Below are 16804 nucleotides of genomic sequence, written 5' to 3'. Positions count from 1 at the left end.
TGTGGGGTATGCAAAGCAGGTGATCTCTAAATGACTAAAAATATGCTTATCTGGGCTACATTTAAAACAGCTAGATGTGTAAAATTTGAGGTCAATGAATGGATCTCAGCCTATTGTTAATCAATAAAAACACTAGGGACCAATATACACAGGCCAACTTTGGTTTATATAACATCTTTGACTGATGTAACAGACCAGCCAGTCGAGGGCTGCATCAATCATGGGTCCCTCAAATGGGAATACATACAGCCTGGTGGAGGAGACAGGCTGTGTCAGGAGAATGGTGGATATCCTTCCCCTCACCAACAGGGAGTGTGGCTGCAGTTGAGAGCAAGGAATGTCTTCCCTGTGGGGCAGGGACAATATTGTTTTCAGGTGTTTTTCTTTTTTATTGTGATTATATATATTTTATATATATATAAAATTTGGTATATATATGGTATATACTTTATATATAGAAGCACCAAAAAATTTATCATAGTAATAATTTTTAAGTGTACAATCAGTGATGTTAATTACATTAACAATGTTGTGGTACCATCATCTGTATCCATTTCCAGAACACTTTTATCATTCCAGACCAAAATTCTGTACCCATTAAACAGTAATTGCTAATTTGCCCCTTCTCCAGCCCCTGGTAACTGTGATCTATTTTTTTCTCTCTGTGAATTTGTCAATTCTAGGTACTTTATACAAATGCAAACATACACTATTTGTCCTTTTGTGACAGGCTTATTTCACTTAGCATCCATATTGCAGCATGTTTCAGAATTCCATTCCCTTTTATTGTTGAATAATATTTCTTTTTATGTACATACCATAGTTTGTTTATCTATTCATCTGTTGATCAACGTTTGGGTTTTTTCCATCTTTTGGCTATCATGAATGAAGCTGCAATGAACATTGGCATACAAGTATCTATTTGAATCGTTGCTTTCAAATCTTTTGGGAATATATCTAGAAGATGAAATTACCGGATCATATGATAATTCTATGTTTAACTTTTTGAGGAACCACCAAACTGCTTCCTGCAGCAGCTGCACCATTTTGCATTCCAATCAGCAATGTTGACTGTTCAAATTTCTCTACCTCTTCATTCTCACTTGTTATTTTTTGGTTTTGTTTGTTTGTTTGTTTTTGATAATAGCCACCCTAATGGGTGTGAAGTGGTATCTCATTGTGATTTGGATTTGCATTTTCCTAATCACTAATGATGTTGAGCACTTTTTCATGTGCTAATTGACAATCTGTATTTCTTCTCTGGAGAAATGTCTATTCAACTCCAAATTTTGGTTAAATTGTTTTTTGTTGATGAGTTGTAGGAGCTCTTTATATATTCTGGATATTAATCCTTTATCAGGTATATACTTTGCAAATTTTTTCCCATTCCATAGATTGCCTTTTCATTCTTTTGATTGTATCCTTTGATGAATCAGTTTTTAATTTTGATGAAGGCCGATTTATCTCTTTTCTTTTGTTGCTTATACTTTTAGTGCCATATCCAAGAAATCACTGTCAAATCCCATGTCATGAAGCTTTTTCTCTATGGTTTCTTCTAAGAATTTTGTGGTTTTTAGCTCTTATGCATAGATCTTTGACATATTTTGAGTTAATTTTTGCATATAATAGTAGATAAGGGTCCAACTTCGTTCTTTTGCATGTGGATATCTGGCTTTCCTAGCACCATTTGTTGAAAAGACTCCTTTCCCCAACCGAATGGTCTTTTCACCCTGGTCAAAAATTAACTAACCATGTATGTGAGAGTTTATTTCTGGAATCTGTATTCTATTCCTTTGGTCCATATGTCTGCCTCATGCCAGCACCATATTGTTTTGACTACTAAAGACTTGTAGTAAGCTTCAAAATCGGGAAATGTGAGCACTCTAACTTTGCTCTGCTTTTTTCAAGATGGTTGTGGCTATCTGGGTTTCCTTACATTCCCATATGAATTTTAGAATGGGTTTTATTATTTCTACAAAAGAAAATGCCTTTGTATTTTGATAGGGACTGAACTGAATCTATATATCACTTTGAGTATATTCTCATCTTGGCAATGTAAAATCTTCTGATCTACGTCCATGTATTTTTGTCTTCTTTAATTTGTTTTAGCAATGTTTTGTAGTTTTCAGTGTACAAGTCTTTCAATTCCTGGGTTAAGTTTATTGCTAAATATTGTATTCTTTTTTATGCCATTGTAAGTGGAATTGTCTTCTTAATTTCCTTTACAGTGTTTATTGTTAATGTATAGAAATGCAGATGATTTACTGTGTATCAATTTTGTATCTTTCAACTTTGCTGAATTCATTTATTAGTTCTAATAGCTTTTTTCACAGAATTTTTTTTTTTTTTTTTTTTTTTGAGACAGAGTCTAGCTCTGTCGCCCAGGCTGGAGTGCTGTGGCACGATCTCCACTCACTGCAAGCTCCACCTCCCAGGTTCATGCCATTCTCCTGCCTCAGCCTCCAGAGTAGCTGGGACTACAGGGGCCTGCCACCATGCCCGGCTAATTTTTTTGTATTTTTTAGTAGAGACGGATTTTCACCGTGTTAGCCAGGATGGTCTCGATCTCTTGACCTCGTGATCTGCCCACCTCAGCCTCCCAAAGTGCTAGGATTACAGGCGTGAGCCACCGCACCCAGCCTTTCATGGAATCTTTAGAGTTTTTTAAAACATATTTTTCACTGCAAACAGAGAAAATTTTACTGCTTTCTTTACAATTTGGGTGTCTTTTATTTATTTTTCTTGCCTAATCACTCTGGTTAGAACTCCTAACACTATGTTGTGTAGAAGTGGCAAATGCCTGCCTCCGTGTCCTGTTTCTAATATTAGGGGGAAAGTTTTCAGTCTTTCACCAAACAGTATGGTGTTAGCTGTGGGTCTTTCACAGTCCTGGAGGTTAGGATTGGAGATTTTGGATAATTGTTTTAGAATTTTACCACAAGAAGATCCCAGGCCTAGCATAATGCTGTACTTAAACACTTATCTAAAAATACTTGCTGTGCTTATTTTCTCTTTTCCCTCCAGGTCCTCTCCTTATCCCTTTCCACCTTACTCTGTGCCCCACAGTTCTACTGGCCTTTATGGACTTCACTGATGGATTTCTTTGTCCTCTGGTTTCCTATTAGGTTTGCCAATGGGCAGCACTAGCACAAGGTTAGAGTGCAGGAGGAGAGTGAGGATGGGTATTTATTCTCCTGCCTCCATCCCTGCTGGGTCAACATGGGTATACCTTTATGGGAGGCCTTTCATATGACCCCCTCTGACCACTGCTCCATTAAGATTCTCAACTATTCTTTCTTTTCTATTCAGGCCTAGGGGCGGTAATGCTGCCGCACCACCCCTTAACCCTGCCCACACCTTTGCAAATAATGCTTTAGCCTACATTCTGCCTAATTACCCCATTTCAGTGTTCCATCTGTTTCCTCTTGGAATCCTGACTGATAAGATACTTGCACATGAACTTTTCCAAACTGCCTCCATTCATTTACTCATTCATTCATTTCCTCACTCAACAAACATTTTTTTGATAATTAACTATATGCCAAGCACAGTTCTAAGCACTGATGATAAAGCAGTTAATAACACATGAAAACCCTGTCCTCTCAGAATTTATATTTGGGCAGGGGAGAGGGAAAAACAAGCAAAATATATACTATTATAACAAATAAGCAAAATATTTGATCCCAGATGTGATCACTGCTGTGGAGCAAAAGACGAAAGGGTGTAGGAAGCACGGGTTAGGATTTTTGATAGGTAGTCAAGGAGGGCCTCACTGAGAAAGCAACATTTTAGCAAAGATCTGAAGGAGAGGAGAAGTTATGTCACTTGGCTATTTGGAAAAATACCAGATAAGAGGATCTTTCAGCAGGACCATGCCTAGCCAAATCCAGAAATAGTAACGTGGCCAATGTAGTTGGAACAAAGTAAGGAGAATGGCAGATGAGGTTGAAGCGATTCAGCCGACAAAAGTGGCTAGTCTACTTACTATGATCTGAACATTAATGCTAATGAAGATAAAGTTTTAGGGGTCATGTGTCCAGGTCACTGAAATCTCTATGCTTATCTCTAGTTGATATGTTTGGCTCATTTCAACTCTGAGATCATCCTGTCCATAAAGAGAGCAAGAGCTTACCCAGTCAGCATTAGGTCAGTCTTGCTTCTCATTCAATTTTGATGTTGAAATCTGGTTCTGATAAACAGAGTTAGGCTTTGTCCAGTTGTGCACAAGCCCCAGCACTGCAGTCCACATCTAATGACTAGACCACTAGCTTTGGTATCACATGGAGGCCCCTGTCTGATGTCCTTCCTATTAGCACAGTTCCTCCAGGACTGGAACTCTACTTTCAGAGAAGTGAGCCCTGACTCTGGCCCCACCCTGGGCCACTGCTTTCTGTGTCCACTTCCCTGCAGGATCAGACACCACTGGGCTCCATGGCACCTCCTGCTACTGCCCCCTGCTGGGTCCTTGCCTGTGATGGCTCTGATCCTGCACAACTGTCTGCTTTCTGCGTTCTTGTACCTCCCGATTTGACCCATCCCATCACCAACCAGGTTGCCAACTGTTTTTAATCACCCTAAGTTTTAAATTGTTTTTACTGCAAGAATTTCAGTTTTATTTGGTGGTAAAAGAATTTTTTTAAAGTCAAAAAAGTATTAATCAGAGAAATTGGAACAATGACCGGATATTATGTTAGGTGTGATAGTGGTAGTGTAGTTATGCCTTTAAAAGAGTCCTCATTTAAGAGAGTCCTTAGAGCTCATACTGAAATATTTGTGGGTGAAAATTATATGATGCCTGAAATTTGCTTTAAAAACATCCAGTGTAGGAGGGGAAGGGGACACAGATAAATCCCAATTGGCCATAAGTCGATAATTACTAAGCTGGGTGACAGGTATGTGGAAACGACTTACACTAGGCTCTTTACTTTTATACATTCACATTTTACTTTTACTTTTATACGTTGCCATTTAAAAATAAATAAGTAAAAGGATTCGTACATTGGCTAACTAGGTGCAAAAAATGAAGTTAGATAGACCATACCTACAGTAAATTCCAGATCAATTAATCAATATGAGCGACACCAGGGAAGAACCAGAGGAAAATAAAGGTAAATGTTACCTGATCTCGAGGTGAAAAATATCCCTTCAAGCATAAAAGGAAAAAAAAAACTATAGAGGAAAAACTTAATTTATATGATTATATAAAAATTAAGAAAGGTTCTACATTAAAAACAAAAAAAAATCCTTTTAACAGGCCAGCAACAAACTGGGAAAGATAGTTAAAACATATTATATAAGGTAAGCATTATTATACTTGATGTAAAAAGAGCTTTTATGAAATAAGAGAATAACACCTCAATATAAAAAGTGTCAAAAGACATGAATGGGAAATTTACTTAAAAATACACACATGTGGCCAAAAAGATTAAAACCTCAATCTCAGCCAGGCACAGTGGCTCATGCCTGTAATGCCCACACTGTGGGAGGCTAAGAAGAGAGGATCACTTGAGGCCAGGGGTTCAAGAGCAGCCTGGGCAATGTAGCAAGACCCCATCTCTACAAAAAAAAAATTGGCCAGGCATGGTAGCTAAAAATAAAAAAATTAGCCAAGTCTCAGTTACTTGAGAGGCTAAGGTGGGAGCATAGCTTGAGTCCAGGAGTTCAAGGCTACAGTCAGCTATGATCACGCCACTGCACTCTAGCCTGGGCAAGAGTGAGACCCCATCTCAAAAACAAAACTAAAGTAAACTAAACAAACAAAAAAACCCCCTCAATCTCAATAAAAATAAGAGGTACCATTTTCAATCCATCAGTTGAGCAAATTTTTGAAAATGATAACACTTAGCATATGTAGAGCAGAAAACAGGCACACCCATTCATGGTATTAGGGTGGTGACATGATGCCACCTTTCCCAGAAGGAATCTGGCAATGGGCATCAGAGGACTAAGATAAGAATAGTTAGAGTCTTTGACCTGACAATTCTAATTTGGAAGTTTATCCTTAGGAAATGAGTAGACAGAAATATATTGATGCTCAGTGACGTTTGTTACAATGTTATTTATAATAACACTGTAATCTCAGCACTTTGGGATGCCAAGGAGGGGCAATTGCTTGAGCTCAGGAGTTTGAGACCAGTCTGGGCAACATGGTAGAGCTCCATCTCTACTTAAAAAAAAAAAAAAAATTAACTGGGTGTGGTGGTGCATGCCTGTGGTCCCAGCTACTCTGGAGGCTGAGGTGGGAGGATTGCCTGAGACTGGAAGGCAGAGACTGCAGTGAGCCAAGATCACACCACTGCATTCCAGCCTGAGCAACAGAGCAAGACCCTGTCTCAAAAAGCAACAATAATAATAACAACACACTAAAAACAAATGGAAACGTCCAAAAATAATGATTTGGTTCATTCGTAGCATATGGTATAGCTCATTCACAAGACAGAATACTATATAGCCACAACACACACTACAACTAATGTATATTATACTCAAAATGAAAGCGTGAGTGCCTTCCCATATCCTGGAATATTTGTTGAAAACATGATTTCATGGCTACTACATATTCTTTCTAGAATTCACACTTATAAGCATTCATAGGTTAATATGTATCTCAAAATGTTATTGGTGGTTGCTGCTGAATAGTAGGGCTCAGCATGCTGATTCTCTTTATCATACTTTTCTGGATTTTACAAAATTTTGACAATGAGCATATATTGCTTTAAAATCAGAAAAATAAGGCAATAATAGACTCAAAACAATTACAAAATCAGAAAAATGAATGACACTAAAGAAATTTAGACTTGGGGAAAGATGCCAAAAAGGATGTGGCATACCCTGTGGACTCCCTCATGTGATCTGTGATGAATTCAAAGCACGTGGGGATGGGCACATCCCGGGTCGCATAGTCAATCAGGCAACAGCCCAGCCCAGCCTCTGACTCCAGGATCTTGTCAGTGCCCGCCCCTCTCAGAGGTGTCTTTGTGGACACATGTGGTACTCAGTGGTTTGACAGATGCAGGCTGACCAAGGAATGCATCTGGTAAACTGCTAGGTTAAGAACCTAAGAGATCCTTGGCTGGGCATGGTGGCTCACGCCTGTAATCCCAGTACTTTGGGAGGCCGAGGTGGGCAGATCACCTGAGGTCAGGAGAGCAAGACCAGCCTGACCAACACGGTGAAACCCCGTCTCTACTAAAAATACAAAAAATTAGCCAGGTATGGTGGCACGTGCCTGTAGTCCCAGCTACTTGGGAGGCTGAGGCAGAAGAATTGCTTGGACCCGGGAGGCGGAGGTTGCAGTGAGCCAAGACCGCGTCTCCCTCCAGGCTGGGAGACAGAGCGAGACTCCATCTCAAAAAAAAAAAAAAAAAAAGAACGTTAACAGATCCTGTACTTTCTTCTCAAAAGCTTGATGGATATCATGAGGCAAGTGAAGTACTAGAAGCAAAGGTATACTTTACTGACGTCTACATACATTATTATTAGATCTGACAATGATGCTTTTCAGACTCGCTGCATTATTTATAAGCCCGCTGGTTATTTACATTTAAAAAAATCCCCCACAGTGCCTCACATAGTACTACGGATATAATGATGTCTAATAGAGCCTTTTGCTGTTGCCGTTTTTTGTGCTTGCTTTTGTTGCTTTTTCTAAAAAAAAAAAAACTTTACCTATAATATTTATCATTTTAATTGATGTGTATAGTTTTAAAAAATCAAATAGTAACAGAAACAAAACAGCATCCCTTGCGCCTCCCCTCCCTATTGCTCCCTGGTCTTTTTTTTTTTTTTTTTTTTGAGATGGAGTCTCGCTCTGTTGCCCAGGCTGGAGTGCAGTGGCGCGATCTCGGCTCACTGCAAGCTCCGCCTCCCGGATTCACGCCATTCTCCTGCCTCAGCCTCTCCGAGTAGCTGGGACTATAGGCACCCGCCACCACGCCTGGCTAATTTTTTTTGTATTTTTTAGTAAAGACGAGGTTTCACCGTGGTTTCGATCTCCTGACCTCGTGATCCGCCCGCCTCGGCCTCCCAAAGTGCTGGGATTACAAGCATGAGCCACCGCGCCCGGCCTGCTCCCTGGTCTTATACAGTCATAAGAAGTCACGAGAAACCATGTACAAATTGTTAAGCCGTTTCTTCTGCCATTTACCTTCCAATTCCTAAGGAATATGCATGTGCTGTTATTTATTTTAGACATTATCTTTTTTCTCCCTGTCTTGACAGATGTCATCTAGCTCAAGTGCGCTTTGCTCTCCCTCCCGCATTCCCGTGGTGTAAGCATACCACATAGTCTTTGAGTTCACATTATTATCTGTGTCATATAGATACTGTTCACATGAGCCAAGAAGAGTACAACTTTTTTCTTAAATTATCATCTCTCAAAAAATAACTCTGTTGTCTACTTACCTGTCTTCCAATGAGCCAGAAGCCTCCCTATGTCAGCAAATCCACTGGTGCCGTGACTTCCCACTGAGCCCCCGACTTCCTGTTCTGCACGGGCTTGTCTGCTTCCTGGACCTGCTGCACAACTTGCTCCGAGTCCTATACTGGACATCCTGCTTTTAAATCCCATGCCTTCCATGCCATTGGTTTACAAGTTTATTTTCCTGGGGTACTTCCTCCAGGAACGTTCAAGGAGAGAGCAAAGAAGGTAAACTTTTGTGTGCTTGCATGTCTCTAAGTGTCTTTCAGTTGACTGAAAGTTTGGCAGAATGTAGACTACTAAGGTTGAAAACTATTTCTCTCTGAATATGGGGATCATTTTTCTTCAGTTTCCTAGAGCTGCTGCTGAAAGTCAGCTATCATTCTGGCCTCAGTGTCCTTATGCATGACCTGTCTGCTTCTCTCTGCAAAGCACCGTCTAAGAGACACAGAACAGAAACCGTCTATGTCATCTAAAATTGTCCAGGAGCCACCTTAAAAAGAAACAAGTGGAAGTAGTTGTAATAATATGTTATATTTAGCCCAATATTTTAAAAATATATTATCATTTTGGCCGGGCGTGGTGGCTCAGGCCTGTAATCCCAGCACTTTGGGAGGCCGAGGCAGGTGGATCAATGGTCAGGAGTTCAAGACCAGCCTGACCAATATGGTGAAACCCCGTCTCTACTAAAAATACAAAAATTAGCCAGGTGTAGTGGCGCACGCCTGCAGTCCCAGCTACTCAGGAGGCTGAGGCAGGAGAATTGCTTGAACCAGGGAGGTGGAAGTTGTAGTGAGCCAAGATTGCACTACTGCACTCCAGCCTGGGCCATAAAGTGAGACTCCATCTCAAAAAAAAAAAAAAAATACATATATATATATATATATATATATATATAATCATTTCAACATGTTTTCAAAATGAAAAATATTAATGAGACATTTTATTCTTTTTTTTCCTACTAAGCCCACCAAAATTCATTGTCTATTTTACACTTACAGCACATCTCCATTCAGAGTGGCCACATCTCCAGTGCTGAACAGTCAGCCGTGTCTAATGACCACCATATCGAACAGCATTAATTTACAGGCTTTCAGGATTTTCTCTTGATCCCAAATATATGAAAATTTCAGGCCAATATATGTCTAGATGCGGGTCCTCTTCATCGTTATGCTGGGCATCTATTGAACCCTTTCAATCCAGAGACTCATACACTGCAACTCTGAGAGGTTTTCTTGAAGACAAAGAACAAAAAATAGTGTTAGTGGTACTATTATCATGCCAACTCTTCACATCCTTTTTCTCTGTTCCTCTTTCCGGAACCCTATTCAGTCAGGTATCAGGCCTTCTGGACTGATTCTCTGAATTAATTGCACTTGCTCTATTATCCTTTTCTATTTTACTTTCTTTTTGTTCTGCTTCCTGGGAAATTTCTTTAATATTACACTCCAATCCTGATGTTTTTAGTTCAGCTGCCACAATTTTGTTTGAGGTTTTTCTTCTCTCTTATATTCTAATACTTGTTCTGTTTCATGAATGTAATGTCTTATTTTGTCTGATGATAGTGATAAATGATTTTAGAAGTTTTATTCTGGCTGGGTGCGGTGTTAATAAAAGATATTAAAAGTTTTATTCTGGCCAGGTGTGGTGGCTCACACCTGTAATCCTAGCACTTTGGGAGGCCGAGGCGGGTGGATTACTTGAGGTCAGGAGTTCGAGACCAATCTGGCCAACATGGTGAAACCCCATCTCTACTAAAAATGCAAAAATTAGCTGGGCGTGGTGGCGGGTAACTGTAATCCCAGCTACTTGGGAGGCTGAGGCATGAGAATCACTTGAACCCGGAAGGCAGAGTGTGCAGTGAGCCAAGATCATGCCATTGCACTCCAGCCTGGGCGACAGAGTGAGACTCGGTCTCTAATAATAATGATAATTGTTTAAAAAATAAAACTTTTATTCTGTTCTCTTCATCACTTCTGTTTCCCCTAACTTCTGTTCTCCTGATATTCGTTTGTTTGGGTCTGTGTGTAGTGTAGCAGCCTTTCTTCAAAGAACAGGTGATGCTTGGTGCTCTATTCCCATTCCAGAGGGAGAGATTGACAGCTCAGTAGAGTGTCTGGGAGGACAGCCCAGGTTTGTCAGTTTGGGACTTCTCTATAGGATATTCAAGAGGCAAGCCAAATTAAAAAAAAATTTTTTTTGGAAGACTCCCAAAACCAGAATTTGAGACATTTTTTCTACAGTCTTTTGAGATTTCCCCGGTAGATAACCTCCGGCCTTTGGGTAGCCAGGAAAGTTAGGGGTGGAACAGAAGCCTGAGAGCAGAAATAATCTTCAAACAGTTAGAGCAGCAAGGATATTGTTGCTTAGTATGCAAATTTAATTTTAACCCACCCTCCCTTTTTCCCTTCCTCCTGTCAACCTAAAATAATCAAAAGGCTCAGGCTCCACTTAAAAGAGTTTATTCAAGTGCAAGTGTGAGGGTAGCAGACACTAAGGAATGGTGATCATCACTCCTCAGTGGGGAGAAAGGTGAAGATCATTCATACAGGCAAAAAACAGGGGTACTGAACAGAATTACAACATTTTCTTTTTTTTTTTTTTTCTTTCTTTTTTTTTTTTTTGGAGACGAAGTCTTGCTCTGTTGCTCAGGCTGGAGGGCAGTGGCATGATCTTGGCTCACTGCAACCTCCACCTCCCAGGTTCAAGGGATTCTCAAGCCTCAGCCATCCGAGCAGCTGGGATAACAGGTGTGCGCCACCACGCCCGCCCGGCTAATTTTTTGTATTTTTAGTAGACACAGAGTTTCACCCTGTTGGCCAGGCTGGTCTCGAACTTGTGGCCTCAAGTGATCCGCCTACCTTGGCCTCCCAAAGTGCTGGGATTGCAGTCGTGAGCCACTGTGCCCGGCCAGAATTATAACATCTTTTTATTTTTTTAATATAAGATATAAAACACACACACACACACACACACACACACACACACACACACACACACGAGTTGGCTGGCCACCATTGACTATACTCTAAGGGAGTTACTTAACATCCATCGTAAAGAGGTAAGGGTCTCTATCTCCAATGTCATTTAGTTGAGGTTTGAATGAAGAATAGGAAGGGTGGTTAATTCATAACATCGCAACACAAAGGTCAGAAGCAAAGGTCATGCACCAGAGAAGAAAAATAGCGTGTGTGTGACTCAGTTTCCATGGCTTAACTGTTTCTGCTGGCATAACCAATGTAGACGCTCCTGAAATTTTCTTTTCTTTCCACGCTCCTTTTCTCTCTTCCTTTTTTTTTTTGAGACGTTGTTTCGCTCTGTCACCCAGGCTGGAGTGCAGTGGCGCGATCTTGGCTCACTGCAAGCTCCGCCTCCCGGGTTCACGCCATTCTCCTGCCTCAGCCTCCCGAGTAGCTGGGACTACAGGCGCCCGCGACCACGCCCGGCTAATTTTTTGTGTTTTTAGTAGAGACGGGGTTTCACCGTGTTAGCCAGGATGGTTTCGATCTCCTGACCTCGTGATCCGCCCGCCTCGGCCTCCCAAAGTGCCGGGATTACAGGCGTGAGCCACTGCGCCTGGCCTTCTCTCTTCCTCCTTTCTTTCCTTTCTTCTTCCCCACCTCTCTCTCTCTCTCTCCTCTCCTCTCTCTCTCCTCTCTCTCTCTCTCTCTCTCTCTCTCCTCTCTTTAGCGCAAAGCCTCTCCTCTCACCTGTGTCTGGGGTCCAGGTCCGCAGCCTCTACCTTCCGTGTCTACAGAAACCTAGTCTCTGGCCTGGGGCAAGAGGAGTGGTGATTTCCTGATTTCATGTGTTGGGGGAGGGATCCAGGCAGCAGCCTCTCCAGTGCCAGGACCTTATCTCACTCGGTCTGCAGGCCAGCCTCTCTCCAATCGGCTTAATTACCTCTGCTCCACCGTTTCTTCCCTCCAAAAATATCTGTCAAATCCCCTTGTCTGTCGATGTTTCCTTTCCTGTTCTCTTTATCGTGGAAATGTAATGTATTTTTAAATTCTGTTCCTCTAACTTTAGTGAGGTCTCAAAAGGAAGAAGAGTTGACAATGGCCACTCTTTCTTCTAGAATGGAAAGTCCTCCATTCCAGACCTGTATACATAGTCTGCTCCTGATTTTTGGCTAGAAAAAGTAATAATTATATTATCCATTATTAAAGCTGTGTCTACATGGTTCCAATATAATTTGCAAACAGTCCATGGTTATATTCAGTACCATTACATGTAAAAATGTTTATTTAGAAATAGAATGCTTGTTCTCCAGTGCCACAAAGAAATAGCACTCGAACATAAATTTAATTCTCTCAGCAAGGCCATTTTTGCTTTCTGCAGAAAGGGTGTTTATGGCAGATGGAACAATGGCGAGAGCACCCGGAACAATGGAGGGAAGCAATTTTTATCCCTTACCCAGTTTGTTCCTGCTACTGTGTCCTGTCTCCATTGGCTGGAGCCAGACCTCACAATCTAAACTAAAACCCGATTGGCTAATAGTTTAAAACTTTTCTAAACAGGTAAAGGCAATAGAAAAACAAAAGAAAAAATGAAGTTGCTTATGAAAGGACTTAGAAAAGTAATAACATCCCCAAATAAGGAATAAATATTCCCAAATAAGGAAAGGGCATAGGCTGCGAGCTGAGACATGCCTGTGAGCACGTCTAGCACAGATATCTTGGTTAAAGTACAAGGACATAGAATGTACTACGTGCCTGTGAGCATGTCTAGCATAAAGTTAGTCTTTAAAAGAAACTATTAATTCTAACACTTATGATTTATTATTTAACAAGAAGGGAAACTTTGAAGAGGAACTTTTTATTTTCTACAAGTACAATATACCCAAAGCAATACAATATGAAATGTTTTATTTAAGCATATCTAATTAAGAAGTATTTGTACATTACACCTATTTTTGAAAGATAAAATATGAACAATAGTAAGAAAACTAATATGACTGATTATTTTCCTTGAGACTACTAACACAACTGCTAACACAATTTGATTGGTTGATAAGAATCTTTCTGGGAAAATTTCTCCAACATTTAAAAAATAAAAATGAAAATTTGGTTGATAGCAATTTCTTTCTGGGAAATTTATTGTCTATGTTTAAAAATTATAAACTGAAATTTTCAGCTTTGTCTTATGTAAAATTAAATATTTTTATTTACTTATAAATTTAATATTTATGGTATTTTTACCTAACAATAATTAAGTAATGTTTATGTACTTGTCAGGATTCTTCAGGAAACGGAGGGTACACTCTTCTGGGATTTAGAAGAGAATCTCATAAAGGGCCTATTTCCAGCGGTGTGGGCCGGACTAAAGGAACCAACAGGGGATGTTGAGGGACCCAGGGGCCAGCCAGAGTGGCCTGAGACGGGAAGAGTGGGAAAGCACTGGAGCTGTCATCTTCCTGGGACTCAGTCCTTGACAGGCAGGGAGGGCGTGGAGGTAGAAATAACCGGGAAACTCCCTCTTTTTGCTCCCTGGGCTTCACCTGCTGGTGAAATCCAACCAAAAGCAAGAGAAGGACATCAGTGGGCACGGCCTGCATGGGTCAACCCCTGAGGCTTGCAGCTACAGAAGGACAGAGAAGGAGCAGAGCAGGGGAGGAAAAGGAACAGAACCAGCTGCCTCACAATACAAAACTCTTGGTGTGGGCTTAATTTGGAGAGAATCGAAAAGCTATTTGGTAACCAACCATTGGACTTGGGATAATGGTATCTCCCATTCCAACTGTTCTCTAAGTTTTCCATTCAATATTCTCTTTAGGTTTATAAATTCTGTGTACCAAGGACTACTTGGTGGTTCTGCTTGCAAAGAACTTATTTGCACATTTAGGAATTTCTAAACAGAGATGGAAATTAGAGTCTCTTCACAACTGAAATAAAACAGAAATGTTCATGTTTTCTTTAAACACTTTCTAGTGTTAGCAATTTAATTTAAAATGTAAGTGAAAATCCATTCTCAAATCAATGGTAGCCATTTAATTTTACTGACTTCTTGTGCTTCAGATTTGAAGTTCAATGATCTCTTAGTAAAATCTTAAGTGGTGATTTTCTTTTACAACCTGTGAAAGATGACACTTTCAGCAAAGTCTTAAGCATGCAAATAAAAATTCATTTTATTATTATTTTTTGTTTGGATTTCACTGAGTTATTTTGGGGTTAATCTTTTGGCCCTCACACATGCAGAACTCCTTTGAGTTCAATGAGTGTTATGTGCATGGAAGAACTTAAGAACTGGGCCTTTGGTTTATTTCTGTAATACTCACTTGAATTGCCTCTGCTTAGTTTTCAAAAGGTGGCTTCCCGGATCTCTATTCATTTGTGCACTGCACCCTCTCTTTCCCTTTGTAAATTTGGACAATTCATACTCCTACCCTCTCTTTGGTGTCCAGAAGTTCTGGTCTATGAAACACTATTGCTTAGCAACAGGTTAACTGGCTCTTCCTCTCTATGGGGGACTACAAAAACGCCGATCAGAACCTCCACAAACTCTTATTTATTGAGGAATACAGATGCAGTTTCTTATGCTGCATTACTGATGGGCCATATGGTGTAAATTCTATCTTTAAACTGCAGCAAGATAGAAAATGCATGTTTCACAATCAAATTTTTAAAAATTCACATTGGCATATTTGTTTGGCTTGATTTTTAAAAAATCCGTTTACTTAAAAAGATTGCTTTTAATGAAATAAGGTACACATTCCCCCGAATTAATTAATTAATTTGAGACAGAGTCTCACTCTGTCGCCCAGGCTGGAGCGCAGTGGTGTGATCTGGGCTCACTGCAACCTCTGCCTCCTTGACTCAAGCCATCCTCCCACCTCAGCCTCTCAAATAGCTGGGACCACAGGTGCATGCCACCACACCTGGGCCATGTTTTTGTATTTTTTGGTAGAGACAGGGTTTCACCATGTTGTCCAGGCTCCTCTGGAACTCCTGAACTCAAGCCATCCACCCGTGTTGGCCTCCCGAAGTGTTAGGATTACAGGCATGAGCCACCACGCTTGGCTTCTCCTTGAATTTAAACCAAAAAAACAAAAACAGACTCAAGTTTAAGTTGATTACAAAATCTTTTCCAAAATATCTTCTCTTACTAAAGTTTCCTTCATGTAAATAGTGTTTGGAATAGAAAGAGGGTGGTGACACAATAATCTTCCTGTATCTTATATCAAGTTTAAATAGACAGTGGAAGCCAATTTGGGATTCACAAATGCAGTACTATGACACTTGGAGAAATAAAAAAACTTTTAGAAAGCATCTTTAGGAAATTCTAAGGTTAAATTCCGTTGAACTGGGGAACAAATAAAGCTAAGGTAAAGTCTGGTATTTTCTCATTCAGTAATAAAGAACCACGACATGCAGATTCTTCACCTGCCAAGCAAACAGTTCTAAAAACCCCTCTTGGTAGGAAAGGAGATGAAAAATTATATTTAAGAACACTTGGCTGGGCACGGTGGCTCGTGCCTGTAATCCCAGCACTTTGGGAGGCCAAGGCAGACGGATTACCTGAGGTCAGGAGTTCCAGACCAGCTGACCAACATGGAGAAACCCTGTCTCTACTAAAAATACAAAATTAGCTGGGCGTGGTGGCACATGCCTGTAATCCCAGCTACTTGGGAGGGTGAGGCAGGAGAATCACTTGAACTCGGGAGGTGGAGTTTGCAGTGAGCTGAGATCGTGCCATTGCATTCCAGCCTGGGCAACAAGAACAAAACTCCGTCTCAAACAAACAAAAAACACCTGATTCCCTACAAACAAAAACAAAAACAAAACTCCTCAAGTTTAAATTTTATAAATTTTTTTAAGTTTTGGGACTTCTTGTGCTGGCCAAGATGGAGTAGGCACAGCACAGTTCAGTTCTCCCACTCATCAAAACTAAGAATTCTCTCTTTTTTTTTTTTTAGACAGAGTCTTGCTCTGTCTCTCAGGTTGGAGTGCAGTGGCAGGATCTCAGCTCACCACAACCTCCGCCTCCTGAATTCAAGCGATTCTCCTGCCTCAGCCTCCTGAGTAGCTGGGATTACAGGCATGCACCACCACGCCAGGCTAATTTTTGTATTTTTAGTAGAGATGGGGTTTTGCCATGTTGGCCAGGCTGGTCTCGAACTCTTGACCTCAGGTGATCCACCTGCCTCAGCCTCCCAAAGAAAACTAAGAATTCTAGGCTGGGTGCGGTGGCTCACACCTGTAATCCCAGCACTTTGGGAGGCTGAGGCGGGCGGATCACGAGGTCAGGAGATCGAGACCAGCCTGGCCAACATGGTGAAAACCCATCTCTACCAAAAATACAAAAATTAGCCAGCCATGGTGGTGCGCGCGTGTAGTCCCACTACTCGGGAGGCTGAGGCAGGAGAATCGCTTGAACCCAGGAGGC

This window comes from Nomascus leucogenys, chromosome 1a (genome assembly GCF_006542625.1).
Source record: "Nomascus leucogenys isolate Asia chromosome 1a, Asia_NLE_v1, whole genome shotgun sequence".
NCBI classification, from domain to species: domain Eukaryota; kingdom Metazoa; phylum Chordata; class Mammalia; order Primates; family Hylobatidae; genus Nomascus; species Nomascus leucogenys.
The sequence above is the reverse complement of the archived record's forward strand: the minus strand, read 5'-3'. Positions refer to the sequence as shown.